A 7630-nucleotide genomic window follows, 5' to 3' on the forward strand; every position below is an offset into this window, starting at 1 on the left:
GGGGCTGCAGGCGGATGTCAGGATGTGAGGAGGGGGCTGCAGGGGGGCAGTGTCGGGATGTGAGGAGGGAGCTGCAGTGGACGGGGGGCAGTGTCGGGATGTGAGGAGGGGGCTGAAGGGGACGGCAGGCAGTGACGGGGTCTGAGGAGGGGGCTGCAGGGGGGCAATGTCGAGATGTGAGGAGGGGGCTGCAGGGTACGGGGAGCAGTGTCGGGATGTGAGGAGGGGGCTGCTGGGGATGGGGGGCAGTGTCGGGATGTGAGGAGGGGGCTGCAGGGGACGGGGGGCAGTGTCGGGATGTGAGGAGGGGGCTGCAGGGGACGGGGGGCAGTGTCGGGATGTGAGGAGGGGGCTGCAGGGGACTAGGGGCAGTGTCGGGATGTGAGGAGGAGGCTGCAGGGGACAGGGGGCAGTGTCGGGATGTGAGGAGGGGGCTGCAGGGGACGGGGGGCAGTGTCGGGATGTAAGGAGGGGGCTGCAGGGGACAGGGGAGCAGTGTTGGGATGTGAGGAGGGGGCTGCAGGCGGATGTCAGGATGTGAGGAGGGGACTGCAGGGGGCAGTGTCCGGATGTGAGGAGGGGGCTGCGGGGGGGGGGGTGTCAGGATGTAAGGAGGGGGCTGCAGGGGACAGGAGGCAGTGTAGGGATGTGAGGAGGGGGCTGCAGGGGACAGGGGGCAGTGTCGGGATGTGAGGAGGGGGCTGCAGGGGACGGGGGCAGTGTCGGGATGTGAGGAGGAGACTGCAGGGGGATGTCGGAATGTGAGGAGGGAGCTGCAGTGGACAGGGGGGTCAGTGTCGGGATGTGAGGAGGGGGCTGCAGGGGGGGACGTCGGCATGTAAGGAGGGGGCTGCAGGGGACAGGAGGCAGTGTCGGGATGTGAGGAGGGGGCTGCAGGGGACGGGGCAGTGTCGGGATGTGAGGAGGAGGCTGCAGGGGACAGGGGGCAGTGTCGGGATGTGAGGAGGGGGCTGCAGGGGACGGGGGGCAGTGTCGGGATGTAAGGAGGGGGCTGCAGGGGACAGGGGAGCAGTGTTGGGATGTGAGGAGGGGGCTTCAGGCGGATGTCAGGATGTGAGGAGGGGGCTGCAGGGGGGCAGTGTCGGGATGTGAGGAGGGGACTGCAGGGGGCAGTGTCCGGATGTGAGGAGGGGGCTGCAGGGGGGGGATGTCGGGATGTAAGGAGGGGGCAGTGTCGGGATGTGAGGAGGGGACTGCAGGGGGATGTCGGGATGTGAGGAGAGAGCTGCAGTGGACAGGGGGGTCAGTGTCAGGATGTGAGGAGGGGGCTGCAGGGGACGGGAGGCAGTGTCGGGATGTGACGAGGGGGCTGCAGGTGACAGGAGGCAGTGTCAGGATGTGAGGAGGGGGCTGCAGGGGACGGGGGGCAGTGTCGGGATGTGAGGAGGGGGCTGAAGGGGACGGGGGGCAGTGTCGGGGTCTGAGGAGGGGGCTGCAGGGGGGCAGTGTCGAGATGTGAGGAGGGGGCTGCAGGGGACGGGGGCAGTGTCGAGATGTGAGGAGGGGGCTGCAGGGGACGGGGGCAGTGTCGGGATGTGAGGAGGGGCTGCAGGGGACGGGGGGCAGTGTCGGGATGTGAGGAGGGGGCTGCAGGGGGATGTCAGGATGTGAGGAGGGGGCTGCAGGGGACAGGGGGGCAGTGTTGGGATGTGATGAGGGGGCTGCAGGGGGATGTCAGGATGTGAGGAGGGGGCTGCAGGGGGGCAGTGTCGGGATGTGAGGAGGGAGCTGCAGTGGACGGGGGGCAGTGTCGGGATGTGAGGAGGGGGCTGAAGGGGACGGCAGGCAGTGTCGGGGTCTGAGGAGGGGGCTGCAGGGGGGCAATGTCGAGATGTGAGGAGGGGGCTGCAGGGTACGGGGAGCAGTGTCGGGATGTGAGGAGGGGGCTGCTGGGGATGGGGGGCAGTGTCGGGATGTGAGGAGGGGGCTGCAGGGGACGGGGGGCAGTGTCGGGATGTGAGGAGGGGGCTGCAGGGGACGGGGGCAGTGTCGGGATGTGAGGAGGGGGCTGCAGGGGATGGGGGGGGGCAGTGTCGGGATGTGAGGAGGGTGCTGCAGGGGGATGTCGGGATGTAAGGAGGGGGCTGCAGGGGGGCAGTGTCGGGATGTGAGGAAGGAGCTGTAGGGGACGGGGGGGCAGTGTCGGGATGTGAGGAGGGGGCTGCAGGGGACGGGGGCAGTGTCGGGATGTGAGGAGGGGGCTGCAGCGGACGGGGGGGGCAGTGTCGGGATGTGAGGAGGGGGCTGCAGGGGGCAGTGTCGGGGTGTGAGGAGGGGGCCGCATGAAAGTGATCAGTCTACAGCAGCGCAGAGTATTTCAGCAGTAAAGTGCGCTGGGTGGGGGGTCATTTTCATAGGTAATCGGTCCCGGGCGTGATTTGCTGTGACTGTATGACTGCATCCATAGTATAAGGCTGGGATGTGGTCAGTAAGAGCTATTGTTCCCTGTTATCAGCAGTTCTCTATGTCTCATACCTCCAGAGCCTGCAGACATTCCCATCCCACGCCTGCTGTCGGCGCTCCTCCTATAACGCTGCTGTTATTACTGGTCTCTTTACAGTTACCGGCCCTTTAAAAGTAAAGACGCTGATAAAAAAAAATGTATTTGTTTTTATTAACATATAAAGATGATGTTTTTGATGGTAAATGATGACATTCTGGAGCCGCTGACGTCACTGCTGTTCTCTCAGGGGGTCACAAACATGATTCCGGGGGTCCAGCTGATCATGACTGTATATGGCGGCTCCTCCCTGGCTGCACATGTTGGGGGAGATAAGGACTAGGTAGTTGGACTCCAGCAGCCTGATCCTTTTGTTCTCAGGGAGATAAGCTGCTGCCAGAGCGGTCTGGAGAGGGCGGAGGGGAATGGAAAGGCTTTGGGGACAGATTAGGATAGAGGAGGAGGGGATTGAAAGATCTGGTGGGTGGAGAGGTCTGGAAAGGGATAGAGGGGTCTGGAGGGGGATGGAAGGGAAGGAGGGGATAGATTGGGATAGAGGAGGAGGGGATGGAGGGATCTGCAGAAATCTGAAGTGCGGGGACAAAATGGGACAGTGGTCTCTGGAGGGGAGGTGTCTGGAAAGGATTGAGATGGCTGGAGATGATGAGAGGTCTTGAGGGGACAGATTGGGATAGAGGAGGAGGGATATCAGGGGAGGGTGGAGAGGTCTGGAGGGGGAGAGAGGAGTCTGGAAGGGACAGAGGGGGCTGGAGGGGACAGATTGGGCTAGAGGAGATGGGGATGGAGAGATCTGGGGGGGACGGAATAGGACAGAGGTGTCTGGAGGTTATTGGTATCAGGTGGCAGGCTTAGCAGTCTGGCAGTTGCTTTCTCCCCTCTTCATTTAGTGTGGGGGTGTTGGTAGACAGCTGTATATTGTGTATGAGGGTTCTTCTTTTCACCCTCTCTGCATTCCTCTTTCTTGCCCCCACATGTAATATAACAAGCATTTACAATTCAGCATCTTCCTTGCGTTGCGTGGAGCTCAGATCTCCGCTGTCTCCACGAGAACCGTAAGTGTGGGCGGCCTCTGTGCCATTCTTATCCAGCTATATTTCCACACTCATGGAAATCAGAAGGTGAACTGCTTCTTTGGAGGACGGCCTTGGTGATTTCAGGTAGACACATGTTAATGGGGCCCCCGCGCTTCCGCCTACCAGCTTTCACGGACTCTGAATGACGTATATTCCATTATGCGGAGGCTCCGCCCTCCTGCTCTGCCCATGTGTCAGTATTCACTGCAGTTCTGGGATTTCGTTCATGAAGCAGGTAGATCCTCCCCACTTTCAGAAAATCCTAACTTTTTTTTATTTATCCATCCACTTAGCTGTCTGGAGCTTGTTTGTGTGATGAGTTGTATTTTTCAATGTTGCTATTTAAAGAGACCCTGTCACCATGTTTATGCACCAGATTTCAGTGATATGTCTGCTGTGTGGATCTGTGCAGGAGTTTTGGAGAAACTTGCATTTTATTAGTAGCAGTCAGACCCAGAACTAGTCCTGCCTATTCATGAGCTGCAGGCTAGCCACACCCACCCCGCCCAATGATTGGCAGCTCTCTTTCTATGCACAGTAATAGACAGACAGCAGTCAATCAGTGACAGGAGGAGGGGGGGGGGGGGGTATAGCCAGCCTGCAGCTCATGAATATCCAGGACTACTTTTAGCAATCCTCTGTGCAGGTGCTGTTACTGGTAAGAGGCACGTTTCTCAGATACTGCTGCACAGACATATCAGTGTGACAGGCACCACCTTGTGCTGCCATCAGAGGGGGTGCAGAAAGATGGTGAGTGTCTCTTTAATGTACTGAAAAAGCTTTAAAATTCCAAAGCGGAGTGAAATGGGAAAAAAACGTAATTCCGGCATCTTTGCGTGAGTCTTGTTTCTACGATGTACAGCAAAAAGGACAACTTTATTCTGTGGGTCAGCGATTACTAAGATACCAAATTTTTATATTTTTTGCTGTACTAGAAATATAAGCCCTACCCCAAAAATATGCCCTAGCTGCAGGACAAAAAAAAAAGTACACATCCCCTAGAAGCGCTGACCCTGGAACTCTTCCTCTCTTCTGGCCAGAAATTAAAAAGTCCCCGCCTCCTGGAAGCGCTGCCTGTGATTGGCTGAAGAGAAACAGTGCCAGGCAGCGCTGCTAAAGGGGGAGGATACTGGGTTTTTATTTTTCTACAGCCAGGGCTTTGACGGGAGTTTTTTTATACAAAGTTGCAGAGAGGAAGGCTCCATAGGGAAACACAGGCTACAAAAGCTCACGAGTCGCGGGCATATCGCCGGACTCACAAGATGTGTGTTGGGTTGTCGCATGCTACAAACATCACCCATAGGAAAGCATGGACTCCTTATAGATGCGATTTGTAGCCCGTGTGAAGGAGGCCTAAAACAGACAGGTAGCAGGTTTAGAATCCACAGCTTTTATTTTTTTCTTCAAAACCGCTGCAGATTTGTCATTGACAGCGACCATTCTGGGGGTCCTGGCCGGCCAGAATACGGGCGACTGATCTGGGGGTCCTGGCCGGCCAGAATACGGGTGACCAATCTGGGGGTCCTGGCCGGCCATAATACGGGCGACCGATCTGGGGGTCCTGGGCGACCATAATACGGGCGACCGATCTGGGGGTCCTGGCCGGCCATAATACAGGCGACCGATCTGGGGGTCCTGGCCGGCCATAATACGGGCGACCGATCTGGGGGTCCTGGCCGGCCATAATACGGGCGACCATTCTGGGTGTCCTGGCCGGCCATAATACAGGCGACCGATCTGGGTGTCCTGGCCGGCCATAATACGGGCGACCGATCTGGGGGTCCTGGCCGGCCATAATACGGGCTACCATTCTGGGGGTCCTGGCCGGCCATAATACGGGCGACCGATCTGGGGGTCCTGGCCGGCCATAATACGGGCGACCGATCTGGGGGTCCTGGCCGGCCATAATACGGGCGGCCGATCTGGGGGTCCTGGCCGGCCATAAGATGTAGCCACAGGTCAGGGGAAGCTGCTGCCATTTCTAATGAACATAAACAGATACAATGTAACAAAATGTGTCAATTTGTAAAAGCAGGTCTATCCCGGAGTCTAACAGACAGTGTAAGTCCTGGAGTGCCGCCACATCACTGCATCCTCTGCCGTCACGGTTCCCATCACTCGCCGTGTGTAAGCGGCCGCCATCGCTGCACATGAGGCTTTATAAATTAAACGGTTTCCTCATTTCGCAGGTCACATAAATCTGCATTTTGTCACATCTCAGCCTAAAGGTTAATGGGGGTTTTCACCTACAAAACCAAATCAACCTGTCGGAAGGCGCGGCGTGCGAGTCACATTGTTAATTATCTCAGCAGACGATTAAGAACTCCATTAAGACAACAGGAGTTTAAAAAAAAAAAAACTGACCCGACACCTCCCCCATATGGACCTTCATAGGCCAAATTCACATCTGCTCCAGGGATTCAGTTTTACCCGATCATCCTGAGGATTTTGTTCTCTTCCTCCCATAACTGAATGGATTGGTCTCATACGGACCCCATCGCCTATACTGGGTGGTCCCTGGACCGATTCAGCATTTGTCCCGTATGAAGTCCTGCATGCACAACTTCTTCATCCCACATTTCATGGCAGATCTGTAGGCTCACTGGCGCCCCTGCTGCGGACGTGGCTTCAGGAACACATCCAGTTCAGGTTATTGAATACCATGAGGCCACCTACAGACGAGCGCGATGTCAGGCTGAGAAACCCGGGTTTTATCAGGGATGTCAGGGGTGTTTCTGGCAAACGCCTCCCATTACTTCTGAAGGAGCGATCCTCTGGTGCGATAGAGGATCGGCAAGAGTTTACCAATGGGAACCAGTCACATGATGTGATTTACTGTCCTATTGAGAACAATGGTTGGAGGTGATCTGAGAAAACGAGGAGATAAACCTCCAACGTTTTTTCTTCCCTCACCATCGCTCATGTATACGACGGCATTCAAAAGAATGGAGTTCATAGTCGCAAGAGTTTTGTGCATCTCGCAGCACACTAAACTTTTGTCTGTATGAAAAGGATTGGAACAAGACATGGCTGCCTTGCAAAGACCACACCACATCTCCCTACAGGCCGTGGCCGGTACTGCAGCTCAGCCCAAAATGGCGATAGATGGCAATACAAAGAAAATTAAAATAATATAAATGCATGCTTCACACAACTGGATTTTTACTGCAGAATCCGCAGCAGGCATTGAAGAGGTAGAAGCCGTTCTCCTTTCACACTCTGCCGTGTGCAGCCATGATGGTTAAAGGCTGGGCCGTGTTAAGGCTTAATTTTCCAGCTTAAAAGGTTTTAGTTGACAGGATAGGACAGAGCGACTGCAAAAATGAGGCGGCACAAGAGAGTTTAAGTTGTTTTGCACAAAAATGGTATACAAAGTGTGGTGCCTAATGTACTGATACAATACCCTTCATGGAATTATCCTGTACTGATCCTGAGTTATACTCCAGAGCTGCACTCACTACTCTGCTGGTGGAGTCTGTGTACATACATTACTGATCCTGAGTTCCATCCTGTATTATACTCCAGAGCTGCACTCACTATTCTGCTGGTGGAGTCACTATGTACATACATTACTTATCCTGTACTGATCCTGAGTTACAACATCCTGTATTATACTCCAGAGCTGCACTCAGTATTCTGCTGGCAGAGTCACTGTGTACATACATTACTTATCCCGTACTGATCCTGAGTTACATCCTGTATTATACTCCAGAGCTGGAAGCAGTTTGTAAGCTTGTAGTCAGAGCTTCTATAACTGGCCGACTTTTTCCTATGCAACATATAATTTTCCATGCAAATCAATAAACTGCAAAATAAATGCTGGCAGATTTCAGCTCTGAAGCCTGCAGGATGGAATCCATTGGGCACTTCTCATCCGCTGCCCTGTACTAGTCCAGCGTGTGCATTGAACATTCTCTGTATTGTAGGACATCTGGGGCTTTTTTTCATTCTGACAGAACAAACTCATCTGTTAATTATGGGGGGTTTAGAATTGGGGAGATCTGAACAAGAATTGCGAGTGCAGCTTTGGATGCGACTGGAGAAGATAGGGTAAACCATGAAAAAAAGTGCTTAC

The sequence above is a fragment of the Eleutherodactylus coqui genome, chromosome 11, assembly GCF_035609145.1.
Source record: "Eleutherodactylus coqui strain aEleCoq1 chromosome 11, aEleCoq1.hap1, whole genome shotgun sequence".
In the NCBI taxonomy this organism is placed as follows: domain Eukaryota; kingdom Metazoa; phylum Chordata; class Amphibia; order Anura; family Eleutherodactylidae; genus Eleutherodactylus; species Eleutherodactylus coqui.